Source organism: Tachypleus tridentatus, chromosome 7, assembly GCF_004210375.1.
Source record: "Tachypleus tridentatus isolate NWPU-2018 chromosome 7, ASM421037v1, whole genome shotgun sequence".
Classification (NCBI taxonomy): domain Eukaryota; kingdom Metazoa; phylum Arthropoda; class Merostomata; order Xiphosura; family Limulidae; genus Tachypleus; species Tachypleus tridentatus.
The window spans coordinates 76,238,139-76,254,813 of record NC_134831.1 but is presented as its reverse complement, the minus strand read 5'-3'; the positions used below and the strand labels follow the sequence as shown (position 1 = coordinate 76,254,813).

Here is a 16,675-nt window from a genome sequence, read left to right as displayed (position 1 = left end):
CTGTATAAAAAACGATAATTTAAAACAACACTACTTCGTGAGAACATGCTGTATAAAAAACGATAATTTAAAACAACACTACTTCGTGAGAACATGCTGTATAAAAACGATAATTTAAAACAACACTACTTCGTGAGAACATGCTGTATAAAAACGATAATTTAAAACAACACTACTTCGTGAGGAACATGCTGTATAAAACGATAATTTAAAACAACACTACTTCGTGAGAACATGCTGTATAAAAACGATAATTTAAAACAACACTACTTCGTGAGAACATGCTGTATAAAAACGATAATTTAAAACAACACTACTTCGTGAGAACATGCTGTATAAAAATTATAATTTAAAACAACACTACTTCGTGAGAACATGCTGTATAAAAACGATAATTTAAAACAACACTACTTCGTGAGAACATGCTGTATAAAAATTATAATTTAAAACAATACTACTTCGTGAGAACGTGCTGTATAAAATTATAATTTAAAACAACACTACTTCGTGAGAACATGCTGTATAAAATTATAATTTAAAACAACACTACTTCGTGAGAACATGCTGTATAAAAACGATAATTTAAAACAACACTACTTCGTGAGAACATGCTGCATAAAAACGATAATTTAAAACAACACTACTTCGTGAGAACAAGCTGTATAAAAACGATAATTTAAAACAGTTACTTCATCCTGTCAAACTTGGTTCAAAACCTCAAAAACAAACTAATTAAAACGTACTAATTTCAAATGTTTGGAGGAGGGGATTCTGTTAACAGCCTGCATGTTTCTAAAAATCAATCACACGTTACAACAGCTGCCCCAGATGTCCTCTAGGATGCTGGTACATATAATACTAATACACTCCAGATAAAACATCATATTAAACACAGATATGCGGTATCATACTTTGATGTGTTAGTTGCTCGCTATCATTCGTTAAAATAGTAATAGTTACTCATAACACTTCCAGAGCACAGTGTTACACCAATCACATACAAACATGTTCGGAATGAAACTCTGTAACTAATTGTTTACAACCCACCCCTCTTGTCCTGTTTGTTTTTCTGTACTTTTAGGCCATTTAACAGCATGGCCTTCTGTCTGACTTTCTCTCTCAAACCTGCTATAAAATTAAACTATAACTGAATGTTTTCTTTTGTTTAAACTTTATTAACAATTATTTTTTAAATAAAACTATATAAAAACTGCTGCTCCTTATTTTAGTTTATCTGTGGAAGTTTTACTACTTTAGTTTTAATGTTAGTGTAGCAATCTGATAATTCATATAATTTAATATACATCTTTCTGAATTACTTTCTTAGACACACATAACCTTCCATTGTTGATCAGAAATCAAGTGACAAACGGATAAGGGATGTGGATAAGCATGAGAACTCAGAACAGAAAAGTTTGGGAGCATCTTATCTACACCTTAAAACATCTGGAGACTGTTCACACCAAGGGATGTGGACGAGCATGAGAACTCAGAACAGAAAAGTTTGGGAGCATCTTATCTACACCTTAAAACATCTGGAGACTGTTCACACCAAGGGATGTGGACGAGCATGAGAACTCAGAACAGAAAAGTTTGGGAGCATCTTATCTACACCTTAAAACATCTGGAGACTGTTCACACCAAGGGATGTGGACAAGCATGAGAACTCAGAACAGAAAAGTTTGGGAGCATCTTATCTACACCTTAAAACATCTGGAGACTGTTCACACCAAGGGATGTGGACGAGCATGAGAACTCAGAACAGAAAAGTTTGGGAGCATCTTATCTACACCTTAAAACATCTGGAGACTGTTCACACCAAGGGATGTGGACGAGCATGAGAACTCAGAACAGAAAAGTTTGGGAGCATCTTATCTACACCTTAAAACATCTGGCGACTGTTCACACCAATATTGATCGACGACGAGGCAGTCGAAAAACGTTGTGAACAAGTATATTAGAAACATACCCCGTTTTAAAAATATAAAAATACCGAATACTACCACGAGCGCCCTTATGAGCAGAAAAAATAAACTTGTGACAGAATATTATTGTTATTACGCCTAACATAACCTATCATAAAAGGGATACGAAAATTACTTTGAACATCATGTAAAACTAGGTTTAACAAGCTAGGAATATGTGAACACGAGTCACTTTTTTTAGAATGTAAGCAAAACGAGACTGGATGTTTTAATAAAACAAGTTGGGAAATAAAATCGCGAGTTATTAGATATTATGTTGGCAACTAGAGGTCGTTACCGAACTTCAAAGTAATATGAATTAGCCGCTTAACTATGTCCATAACAAAGTTTAACTTATGAAAAACCGATTGCTTTACAATGGTCACCTCACAGTTACAAGCTGCACTCTTTATTACATTGTTATGGTGTTCTCTGCAGCGGTCACTCAAGAGCGTTGTTGTTGAAAACGCTCACATTTATCTAGTACCATTACATAAATATATCTAAAACTATCTAATAACAAAGTATTTATAGAATTCCGTTTTTCTTCGGATACAAGGTTGATACCAGCTAAGACGCACAACGATCAATGGAGGACTCTATACAGTGTTATCCAATATCTTCTCACTGGAGTACCATACAAGTTACAAATTATTCCAATGTAATGTGTTTGTTTTTTTTATCCAGTCACAACAAACTTTGTGTCCTGTTGTTGCGAAACAATTTAAAAGTCATCTCAAATTATTTATTTTAATTTTAGGTTCAACACTATTACAAAATTGTATACTTTTGCTTGAGTTTGCACGCATCTAACGCTACACGAATAATTCAGTAGTGCAAATATATATTATTTCAGATCTATACAGGGAAATATTAAACAATGATAAAGATAAATAAACAAGCAAAACACGTTAATTGAAAAACAAACAGACATTAAAAAAGTAAACTATCACATATTACGATGCCTAAAACAACAACGATTGTATACACAGCTGGCAGCATTTCCAGTTTATTTTCCACGTATATAAAACGACGGGAGATGAAGGCAAGTCCACCGCAAACTAACATGCGGTGCCTTTAAGCTCAAGCCACGTCCTTCGTAATGAACAAAAGGCTTCCAACCTGCCACTCGTGATCAATTTCCCAGGCGCGATATGGGCATACCGCAGCGATACTTATTTCACTTTATTCACTAACTGACTGGCTTGCTCAAGGAATCATTCTCGCTTTAGTTACAACAATGGTAGAACTCACAACAGATCTGTATGTATGGCATTACTTTCTGGAGATGTAATCCTTCCCAATCCAGTACATACCGCCGTTGTGGCATCAATGTTCTCTAACGTCAAACGAAACGTCTTCTATTTATATGCAAAAACGGCTCGTTTGGGTTGAGAAAATATTTTACATGGAAGAGCGAACAACGTTTCAACCTGACGATGACCGAAGAAGGTCGAAACGTTGTTCGCTCTTCTATGTAAAATATTCTCTCAACCCAAACGAGCCGTTTTTGCATATAAATTTCTCAACAAGTGGGTTTCTCGACATCACTGATTATTAAACGTCTTCTTACACTTACAATTGAAAGGAGTGAGTGAACGAAAAACTCCATACTACTGAGCACAAGACAGAAGAAAAAAAAAACAGCGTGATGCATTTCATATAACATGTATGTACAGAAAGGGAAGTGTGACACTAAGTTCCTCTCCAAATACGTATAAAAGATAATTACTGTATCTAAATAACACTTCTACTGATATAAACTTTTGATCGGATCGAGACACGAACTCGGATCCTCACGATTATCCATCAGACCTGTCAAGGTATATCACATATTTATGCTTTATATATTAAGGATTTTATTCATTTCTTGTTTTAAGTTCCCGATTCAGTCTAAGTGGAAAGAACTTCTATCACAAAAAAACAGATACACTCATTTTGATAATGTACAATTATTTCTGATATTTGATTAATTTATTTTATACATTTGGGTACGAGGTGGACGAAATGTTACAATGTTTTCATAGTGTAGCGTTTTGTTTTTTTTAAATAAAACTGCTATTGTCTGTCAGTGGTCACAATTTAATTAAGAAACATTAAACGTCAGTATCAACTTGAAAACTAAAAATAATGGGCTGGTCTTGGGAAATTTTGCACGGACACAATAAAATACATCCAACTATAATTTTTTTAATGAAAAATGAGGTCATCTTGATTTGCGGTCGCAGTACGATGTAACACAGAAATGTTACTGTAACAGTCCACAATCCCGTAATACAGCAGGAGAATAATAAATGTCGAAGCACAAAAAAAATATATCCAAAATCATAGTAGAAAGAAACTGGTCTTAAGTCTTAACAACAGTAATGCACAATACCGAAATGTTACTAGAACACTATGCATTCCAGTAGAACAGAAGGAAAAACTAAATAAACAAGAACTTGGGCTTAAGTGTTAACTAAACTTTGGTCAATAAGTTCCTAGTGGGAATTTAAAAATGTAATGAGGTATAGCATTTTGTAGAGAAGTCCCAAGACTATATCAGCATTTTTGCACAAGAAATTAAAAAGTGTAACACATGGTTATGAAGTTGCCTTTTAACAAGTTATTAGAAAAGTGAAAATCTGAGAAATTCATGGACACACTAGTAAAAAGGTGGACCTCAGCTTAATGTAACCGACATTACCCACAGACGAAACTGTTGCATACTCAATGAGCTATCAACTCTTCCATTTAAAACCCTTGGTGCTTTTAATATATTAAGAACTGCATCACAAAACAGGCAAACACACCTCTAACAAAAAAAAAATGAAAATTTTCGTTTGTTAAATACAAAGGAAAAACCATCAGTTGCTCAATGGCTCAAGGAAATCAGCATTCAAAGTTCTGTCTTCTAGTTGTGTTACCAACTCTTAAAACATTCAGCTGTCCACAGGAGAAACATGGTGAAAAAAATGTTCAAGCCAACTACTTTCAGTGACTATCCTTTAGTCTTGCTAAAAGACAAGCCAAAACCTGCATGGATTAGAACCTGCATGGGTTTAAATTCAAAAGAAATATCTCGAGGTAAGATAAATATTCTCGATATGAAGACATCCACAGACTTTGGTACTTCTGGTGAAGATTGTGGCCTCCAAAACATGAGACAATAGCTGTTTAATGCATAATCTAGTCTTGGAGGATCCAAATTACTGAAGAGAATTGTAGATGCACCTACCTTACGTTCCAAGTTGTGTGGAGAAACACCAGGAAGTTAAAGAGTATCTTACATCTCTGTTGGACAGTGCACAACCTGATCAGTATTTATTACAGTGTCAATTGACTTTGTAGATGATTTTGGTCAAGTACTAGTTCCAACATGGAAATATTAATTTCATTTGCTGCTTCATTTTCACAAGCAAATTGTTCTTCCACACAATTGCTTATAGCTTTTGAAGTGGTCCTTGACATTGGGGAAGGCATTTGTTTTTAGTTTATCTCTGGTTTGACATTTCTTTCATGGAGGTAAGCATTTAATTATCAAACTGTAAACTAGAATATGATCATTGTAAACAAAGCATTACAACAGTGGCCTGCTGTTCAAGAAAAAAGACCAGGTTTTGATATTGTTCTTTATGTAATGCCTTTGTATCATGAATTTTTTTTATCTTTCTTCTCCAGCTCTTACCAGCCAATTTCAACATCCTATCAAGCAAATTATCTTTATGGGACATCTAAGGCCATAAAATACGTTTTTAAAACGTCTTTTTTTTTTTTTTCCATTTTCTTGATAAATATGCAAGTTATTATTTCTATGGCATGACAAGATGCTAATACAAAGGCTTGTGAGATTTTAAAAATTGGATAAAGGATGAGTAATCTAGTTTAGTTTAATATCTTATAGAAAGTTAGGTAAAGCTTATACATGTCACACAGTGAAATAGAATTCCACTTAACCTTATGCCAAAGGATATATCAACTGGTGACATCCTAAAGAAGGTTTGTTTGAATAGCACTGCAGGGGGAAAACTTTATTATCTACACTACTGTTGTAATAACCTTTTGACACTCTTTGTTTAACCTTAGGTACCTGTATATCAAATTTCATCTCGTATGAATAAATATCCACCATCTTCGTAGTGATCATAATTTATAGGTTGCCAGCAAGAAAACTCAGTAGTTCATGACCATCCATAGGTCAGTGAGGGTGGTCTTGAAAAATTAGGTTTCAATTTGTTAAAAACTTGGGCATGTACAAAGAACAAGCTTTAAACTTCTCGAATATAGTGGATGTAATATGACTAAGATTGCCAGTAATATCAAAAAAAAAAATTTTTTTTTATCTTGTAAGTTCAGGAAACTTGTGTTGCTTTAAATAACTTGAATTTTATTTTCAAACAAATATTATTGCTAATAAAGCACTTATTTAAAAACATTAGTTTTATTACTTAAATGTTGATAGTTATTACTTGTATACATTCTGATACAGACTTCTTATACTTTACAAAAATAATATTCACTATGATTAAGCAACTAAATTAATACTGTTGTAATTATTTTAGACGTTTTTAAAATTAAAATGTACTTTAAGGTAGTAATTTCAATTTTTATCTTTTTAGTTATTTACATAAGATTATAAAAGGACTATTTGAGTTGATTATCTCTAATTTCAAGCTTACAGAATAGATTAAAAGGGAAGGCAGCTAGTTAACAGCACCTACAACCAAATCTTAAGCTACTCTAATCACTGGGATTTGACATCATTCTTATAATGCACCTGTGGCCCTAACTTGCAGAGGAAGTTTTTGTTTTATATATTCAGCAACAGAATGTAAACCTTGGGCCCTTGGGATCTACAAACCCCATGTAACCCATTATATCAAAGCAGACAATGTCTCTCAGTCATACTAACCATCTGCCATAAATTTTCATACAAATAATTTGTTCTACAGTCTTCCTCTTGCTTCTGTAGTGACAGTGATTCTTACAAGAACATCAAGGTATATGCTTCTCTTTAAAGTTAAATATCTGATTCAAGGATGGTACTACCTTTACTTGGTAGTACATCCAGTGAAATATTCAATACTTTCTCAAATCTTACTTAAAATACATTGTCTAGAATTTGGATAGTGATTGTTCTATATAGGATAGGCATGACTTCTTTAGAGATTGCAACATTATTTTTGTCCACGATCTCATTATTTTTTTCGTTGTCATGTGTGTGCTCGTATATCTACCCATTGATTCCTTGTAGATAATTGTGTAGTCAATACACAGTTCACTCTGAAGGTAAGTAACCTACAATACTGAAAGCCCACATTCAGTAAACACAAATCTATGAAGGTAGTTGAATGCCAGTACCAGCACCACTGGTTATTATTAATAATCAATGATATCCCTGTGTCATACACTGCTATATAAGTCAGCAATTCTCACACACAGTTTTACTACTGTGTGTTGTCAGAGTGAAAAAAATTTTCTATCTTAGAGTTTGAATCATTTGAAATCAGTGTCAAATGGCACGAGCTAAACAGCTTGCCACCTTAAAATGTTAGTCAAACGTTTTTGACACATGCACAGAATACACTCAAATTGACTATTTTATCTTTATTTTCACAAATATATGGAGCTAGAACAAAAGTAGACCAACTGCTAGTTTAGTTTATTAACAGTACAGCCTTTGCCAGTTTTCATTTTTAAAAAAATACACAACTTCATTAGGGCATTTCTTACAACTGTTGTGTTTAACTCATTCTTGTAACATCTGAAATTAAGATTTTTTTCCCTGGGTTCTTTACCGCCATGAAATACTTATTTACCTTTCTTTCATTTTTATTCTCTCTTCCTGAACAAGTTGTATTACCCTTAACAGTTACTTAAGTCACTGAACTCAAAAACAGGACACAAACTATAATGCTAATTGTATCTATTTTACGTTTAAAGGCACAACAACAAAAGATACCAAGTCAGTCCAATTGACTTAGACACAAAAAATGTAAGAGCTAAATTCCTGCTGTCCTATTCAGGTAGTAACTGTTGAATGGTTTACAATGTAACTATGACTAGTAGAAAATTAAAATGCATTAAAATGTTAAGATATATGTAAGAAAAAGTCAACAAATGATGCTAACAAAATGGACCATCAAAAGAACCAGATGACTTGGTACATTGGACTTTCCTAGTCCATCAAATCTCTCCATCTGTCATACCTTGAAGCAAGTGAAAAGCATTTTAAATATTTATGTTTACATAGTAACTTTTACTGGTATTTTAATATCATACTGGTTTTATGTATTAAATCTTAGAATATCCACACTTTATAAGAAAATTATATGACCAATCATATTACGAAGGCAAGCACACAAATTATATGACCAATCCAAGTGCAACTTTGCCACAGTTAATTTTATTAACCATCTCAACATGTACGTGGTAGCCACATTTGGATGAAGGTGTCAGTTTTGTTTTTTTACTTCCTTTTGTTTGCTTGTCTTCCTACTATGATTCAACAAATAGTGGGATACAACAAAGATTAGATAGAACTCTTGAAAGATTCTTTCTCAGAAATGTCAAGTTTATTTAATGAATCATTTCCTTATAAATATTCTTGTTGTTACTGTTATTTAGTTACCCACAGTGACCAAAATATAGTTTTATGTGTGTGTCTCAAATGTGGGGCAAGAACTTTTAATTTCACTACTTCTTAATCATTCTTATTCTTTAGTGTACTTACATAAAGATTACTGGACAATATTCCAGAATACCGAAGTGATCCAATAAGATGTATCATAATGAAGACAACTAAATATCAGTAATATCCTTCCATTGAGTCAGTGGAAAGTTTAAAGACTTGCAATGCTATAATCCTTGAGATGGATAGAATGCAAGTAGCTCACTGTGCAACTTAGGATTTGAAAAATATAAACACTAACAATGATAAGATACGGTATAATTGAGAAGACTCTCCAAGGTCAGTAACAATAAGATACGGTATAATGGAGAAGACTCTCCAAGGTCAGTAACAATAAGATACGGTATAATGGAGAAGACTCTCCAAGGTCAGTAACAATAAGATACGGTATAATGGAGAAGACTCTCCAAGGTCAGTAACAATAAGATACAGTATAATGGAGAAGACTCTCCAAGGTCAGTAACAATAAGATACGGTATAATGGAGAAGACTCCCCAAGGTCAGTAACAATAAGATACGGTATAATGGAGAAGACTCCCCAAGGTCAGTAACAATAAGATACGGTATAATGGAGAAGACTCCCCAAGGTCAGTAACAATAAGATACGGTATAATGGAGAAGACTCCCCTAAGATCAGTAACAATAAGATACGGTATAATGGAGAAGACTCCCTAAGGTCAGTAACAATAAGATACGGTATAATGGAGAAGACTCTCCAAGGTCAGTAACAATAAGATACGGTATAATGGAGAAGACTCCCCTAAGGTCAGTAACAATAAGATACGGTATAATGGAGAAGACTCCCCTAAGGTCAGTAACAATAAGATACGGTATAATGGAGAAGACTCCCTAAGGTCAGTAACAATAAGATACGGTATAATGGAGAAGACTCTCCAAGGTCAGTAACAATAAGATACAGTATAATGGAGAAGACTCCCCTAAGGTCAGTAACAATAAGATATGGTATAATGGAGAAGACTCCCCTAAGGTCAGTAACAATAAGATATGGTATAATGGAGAAGACTCCCTAAGGTCAGTAACAATAAGATATGGTATAATGGAGAAGACTCCCTAAGGTCAGTAACAATAAGATATGGTATAATGGAGAAGACTCCCTAAGGTCAGTAACAATAAGATATGGTATAATGGAGAAGACTCCCTGAGGTCAGTAACAATAAGATATGGTATAATGGAGAAGACTTTAAAATTCCTTTTAGATGAAGTTGAGAGTTGTTACCTCACTCATATCTTAACTTCATAACTACAAATTTTTTGGATGGGTTTTCCTCCACATGCATATAATAGCTAAGAATTCAAATACTCCAATTAAAAAAAGATTTCTTCTTTAAGAGAAAAATGCTTTATGTTTTCAGCACAGTATACAATAAGCAATCAGTGTAAACTTACAAATACCACTGAAGTAAGATTACTTACTATAAAGCAAGACACATACTCCAATTCCTACTGTTTACCATCAAGCGTACCACTATTTCATTGGATAAATGTTGGAACTTACCTAAAAATGAAAAGAAAAAAAAAGGTTTTATCACTTTATCAATACACAAACTCAAACATCAAGAACAGTTACAACAGTGGACAGAAATAGTCACAAATTTTAAATATCCAAATAGAATGTAAAGCAATACAATTGAACATTTTTAAGTTACAATAGTAGCATGATGCACATTACATAACATTACACAAAAAGTACATAACATCAAAGCGTTACATTTATATTCAATGACACAGTCTGTTAACTTGACAAGTGTATTTATATATAATCCACAGTCAAGTGCATTCTTCAAGCATATACAACAGTCATCACTTAAACAACTGGCATAATTCAATAATTTAACTTCCATGAATTCAAAAAAAAGTAGAGATTTTCAAACTGTCTCCTTTCTTCCTGTGACTTCTTCCCTACATACCAGTCAAAGGAATAGTTTAAAAAGTTCTCTACTATTAAGACACTGGATTTACAAGGCACATTAACAGTGCCTCCATGTGCCAGACACCCATGATTTTGCAGAAACTAAATTGTCAAGTCATTCTGGATCATTTGTTTATTGTCTAACAATTTTACTAAAACCTGATTGGACAAAAAGCAGGTGAATGTCACATCATATGTGAAAACCAGATCCACAGCTGGCCACAAAACAGGTTACATTCAAAATAGTGAAAGAGAGATTGAAGATTAGAGAATAAGTTTTTTAAACAACTAGATGGCACTTTCAGCAATTGCAGTATGGGTTTAAGCTAGAATTTACAATGAGGTCTGTCTAGCCTTACTGCAAGCAAAATGAACTGATGATGAGAACTATCTCACTGATGTCAAGCTCAAGACTTTCATATCTACTCCGAAAACTAAAAACAAGAATGGGAACAAATAGCCAAAAACAAAAACTATGCTTGGTCTTAACTAGATGACCATGATGATAAAGTCAACATCACGTGTACATCATCATGTATCATGGGAGTTAAAAGTTTGCAACAGCATCACAAAATCTGCAAATTTTTTCATAAAATGTTGTGTGGAATTTTAGGTCAACCTGAAAATGATAAAAATGGAGTTTTAGCTCATCCCAGAATGATGTCATATACTAAAGTCTGACATGCAGCCCAAATCCTGGATGCCTGACCTATGGAAGTACCGATAAAAAAAATAAAAAATCAGCAGTAACAAAAAAAAAGATATAACAGAAGACTTTCCAAAATTGTTATTTAACAATTAACTTTCAAACTTAACTTTTTTGTGTGCAATTTTTTACAAGTGATATTTCTCCATTGATTTTTAATGACACCTAAGGCATTTGATTTTGACAGATGTCAAATTGCTCTTTAAAAGAATTAAACCCATAAATTTTCTAAAATGTAGTTTTTAGTCTGGTATTTAAATTGAGAAAAACTTTACAGCAAGCATATCATTAACAGAACTGTCAAGTGTGCCTCTCTCATGTAAGAGCTGATAAACATATATCTACATACCAAGATACTCCATTTCAGTTGCTGCTGTGTTATTTAAGATAGCTGTGAATTAAGTTCTTAATTTATATTTTTAAAAGAATTTAATATAATAGTTAGCTAATGTAACTCCTCTCTTCAAGAGAGCTAATAAAAATCATCTCAGTATTTACAGACCCAGTCGTCTTACATCAGTTGTGGGAAAAGTTTTAGAAAGTCTGTTAAAATATACCTGCAAAATCATTTAATAAGTTTAAAATTTTATTGGATAGTCAACATGGTTTCACTAAGGGAAAATCTTGCCTTACAAATCTTGAGATTCTTTGAAATGGTTACTATTTATGTAGATGGTAAGGATGTAGAGGTTTGGTGTATCTTGATTTTCATAAAGCATTTAACAAGGTGTCACTTAAAAGACTTGTAAAGAAATTGTCTCTATAGGTATGGAGGATAAGTTAGCAAATTGGATATGTTATGTATTATAATTTACCTTTAATGAGTCTCTGACTTACTATGTTAGGCATTACAATTTCAAATAGCTGAAAATTTAATTCTAATTTGAAGTTTATTCAATGTTGATATGTATCCAATATATGGTATTTGCCAACAGCATTCATGCACAGTTTTCTTTCTTATGATACAAACAATATAATTTCTAATAATAGTTATTACAAGCAATGATTCATAAACAAAAGTTTTACAAACAATACTGAGCCCTTATCTTGTCTAGAACTGAATATTTTATCAACTGTTCACAATGAGCTAATTAATTGTGTTGATACATAGGTGGATGGGAAGATAACTAGCTTCCTCACATGCAAGTTTTTCCTGACAAAAATTTCTAATGTCCTTGTAGAAATACTAACATCCAAAGTTGATTTCCTGAAGTGGTTTGTAATGTTCAAAATCTATAAACGTTCCTGGTCAAATGTCTCCACTTTACTGATTAATAAGTATCAATCACAATTACAGCTTCCGAGGTTTACAGTAAACTAACTCTAGCTAACCAACAACATTAAAAGGTCTCCTCACACATCGATTTATAATCTTTAAGGTAAGGTTCTCAAAAGTTCACTTGGCAATAATACTAGTAATCACAAGTATTTTTACATGCATAGTACTCTGTCGATTCTTACACTTGAGAATATTCTACAAATTTGAATAGGTAGGAATATCACAATACATATTTAACACTAAGTTATGCACTTTTAACTACATACAAACATTGATATTCAAATAAATAGACAACAGTAAATCTGTTACAGATAGAAAAATGGCTGGATAGAAGAAAGCAGAGGGTTATTACAAATGGAGGTCAGTTAAACTGGATTAATGTCACAAGTGGGATACCACACAGCTCAGTCTTGGGACGTTTGCTCTTTTTCAATTACATCAGACATAGATGAAGAAAGTCATTAAATTACTTAAATTTGATATTATGGTTTTGGATGTTGCTAGCTGTGAAGATGGTGCTGCTGACTTACAAAAGGATTTAGATCATTTAGTGTGTTGGGCAGATAAATAGCATATGGGGTTTTAATTGTAATAAATGCAACATAGTACATGTGAATTACCATAATGTGAATCTTAAGTATAATTTGGTTGGGAATAATCTTAACAGTATTATGAAGGAAAGAGATCTTGGTGTAATAGTTGATCAGTTTCTAAAACCATTCAAACAGAGAACTGTTGCTTGTGGTAGAACAAATAGCATTTTAGGTTGTATCCACAGAATTATCAATTATAAGCCTAAAGAGGTTATAATTTAATCATACAAGTCACTGGTTAAGCCACATTTGAAATATTGTGTTCAATCTTGGACTCCTTACATTAGGAAAGACATTTAATTGTTGGAAAGAGTTCAGATGAGGGTTACTGAAAATGTAACCTGGGATGGAGGGGTTGTCATATGAAGTGATTGAAGATTGAAATCCTTAAAATTGTTTTTTTTTTTTTCTGGGGGAGGAGAGTTAGAGGATGACAATACATTTAAGATTGTAAAGGGAACTAATAATGTTGACTCATCTTTTTTTTCAATAGGACAAGGGGACAAGTATAAATTCTGCAGGGTAGAAATCATCTTCCACTAAAACTATTTCATTTTTCTAACAGGGTGGTGGGCCTTTGGAGTGGGTTGCTTTCAGATGTTTTAGATCACTAAGTTTGAGCAAGTTTCAAAAACATCTTGATAAGCATTTTAGATATAGATATCTTTAATTTAGTTTAGAGGATGGAACAGTCAAGATAGACCAATAGGTCCCTTGTTGTCCCAAAATGTTAAGCAAACATAAGACAAAAAGAAACTACAGCCTATTGGGTATCACATGTTAGAAATGGGTAATCTCCAAATGCCAACTGTCTGTATTACTTAAGGGTGAATTTCAGGTTTCACAACAACTGAATCAGTGGTTTGTCAGTTGTAAATGAATGAATGCTTGTACTTTTGACAAATAACATTTTGATTCCAACTGACATTTCATGCTGCGATTCTTTTCATTATAAATATTATCATAAAAAAAGCACACTCTTTGTGTCTTAAGATATTCAGCTTACTGCTGCAGTAGCTTTCAAATTCAAATAATAAACTTCTTATACTGAATACATAAATGTCATTCCAGATAAACTTTTGTGTCTCGTCATCATGGTACGTGCATCACATCTTCAACTTTCCTTTATTTATTTCCTCCTTAAGACTGACCAATCAGTGTACAAGTATACATATCTAAGGACAAGGTGGGGCACTTTTGCCTCTTGATCTTGAGGGTCCCAGATAATGCCATTGTCCCAATGTACCTGACAGTTACTCTTTGAGGAGAAAATGACTTTACTGTGGAAATTTAAGATGTATATTTCCTCAGCTCTCTGTATCCAACTCAGAACTTCTAACCAAACAAGTTTTATCAACTGAACTAGAAGGTTAACCCACAAACACTTGCAAGTATGACACTTTTTAAAAACCAAACTACAACACTGCTATTAAATAATACTGCAGGCAGCAGCTTGTGAGAAAGAAACAAAATCTGTTATATTAAGTTTTGATACTTCAGATTTGAAATCTGTGACAGATAAAGAGAAATTAGTGTGTATATGGGGAGTATTGTGTGTGTATACAGGGAGTATTACGTTATTTTTGATATGTATAAAGTTATTAGTTTCCAATATTTGGCCTAGCTTTTGGCATTTAAGCCATAATTAATTAATGGTTTTTCCACAATTTATAAAGTATTCTACCAACCCACATATTTTCTGTTCAACCCATGTATGTCATCAGGGTAACTGTACCTTTTATTAAAAGAATTAGGGGCAAAACTATGTATCCTTGAAAAGCCTCACTAATTCAAAGAGGGTGATAAACAAACAAACAAATGTTAAGAAAATAGGTTTACACTGCATTAATATCTTGCATCCAGTTTTTAATGGAGCTAGGTTTTAACCTTCTTCAGAAGTTATCATTAGGCTTAATCAACATAATACCAATATAACAATGAATATGATCAATATAACATGCACTATATTTTTTAAACACTATTTCTGTGACAGTTGATATGGAAATATATGAAAATGAAATTAACTACAATTACAGAATAAAAGAATTGTAAATAAAATTAGAAGCTTAATAAAAATTGATTCTCATGGTTATTTGATTGAGACACCATATATAAAACCACTGTGCTGGTGTCACTAATTCATTTCTCTGACACCTATTAGTACCCAAAGTGAACTCCAAACAAAAGTTTGTGAATAATGCATGTAAATAGGCTACAATATTAATAATAATAAGTTGTTTCAATGTTTCCCTACTATGGTTTTATCAGAGTTAGCACTATAAGAATCATTTCATGTTCTATTAGTCCTGGTGAAACCACAAGTGCAAAAGGTTAGCTGAAATAGTTATTATCTGGAGGGTAAAAGTAATTCAATTAAACATCTAAGCACCTCCATTATTGATTAAAAATTCTTAAATATTTTAATTATATTTTCACTCATAAATTTCAAAAAAGACCACTGCCAACACATCAAAAGGATATGGAGTACAAAATAACTTGTGGATGTAATTATGCAGATGAAATGAACACCCACAAGTCACAATACATGACCACCTTCTAAAATACCAGAACACTGTATGGAAATTGACAAAAGTTGCACTAACAAAAAAAGCAAATACGTTAAACAAAGCCAGTTCAAACAATGCAATATTATAACAACTCTTGACACACGAACTCAGTGTAGTCCCTGAAAATGTCAAATGCTTTAGATATTTATTATTACACTGAAATGTTTCAAAGACTAACAAAGAAATTATTGTAAATATTTTGTTTTTAACTCAAAGTATAGCAAAAATAAACTTTGCTTTTCTTAACCATAATATTTTATTAGGTTCTTACTGTGAAACAAACAGCTTAATAATAAAGACAACGTTTTCCAAACCAACTTCAGTATTATCATCAATAACAGCATAAAATTACCTTACAAATTGTTGTATGTCAGTATAATTTACTTATTTTTATTGTTGTGATTTCAAATGCTACAAATATGGAAGCCACAAAATTGACATACCCACTAATAGCAGGCCTATACACAATGTTTGGGAGGGTCAATTTAACTTGGGACCATTTCAAACAAAAAATGCTTCATCAAAAGAGTGTAGGTGAATATACCATAAACAGTCAAACCACAACAATATAAGCATAGTTGTTTTACATTATAAAAATAAGGGGTTCAGCCCTGTGCACTTGTTAATAGTGATTAAAAACAACAGTAATGATTACAGATGTTTCTTTCTTGATTCCCCTTAAATAGTCCATGATATATTTCAGTTTAGAAATAGTGTGTGTGTGTGTAGAAATGTTTTTGTCTGCCACATGTCAGTGCCCAAAGGGCTTTTTCGTTCAATGCTATAACTTGTCAGCTGCGTTGAACATGTCGACAATTTGTTTATATATCAATTTTCTTTAATTTCTTCCACATTTATATTATGTTCTCACTTATTTAATCAATTTCAATTTTATATATTTATATTTAAACATTTTTTCACCAGTACAGTAGAAGCTACTCTTGGTAAGTTGAATGTTGTCATTTT

The 16,675-nt window shown here is 32.7% G+C and overlaps 1 protein-coding gene across 5 annotated transcripts in view; it reads right to left on the bottom strand.

The window, feature by feature from the left end:
- Liprin-alpha (PTPRF interacting protein alpha) overlaps positions 1-16,675 on the bottom strand; it is a 303,577-nt gene that overhangs the window by 235,020 nt on the left and 51,882 nt on the right. The window lies entirely within an intron of this gene.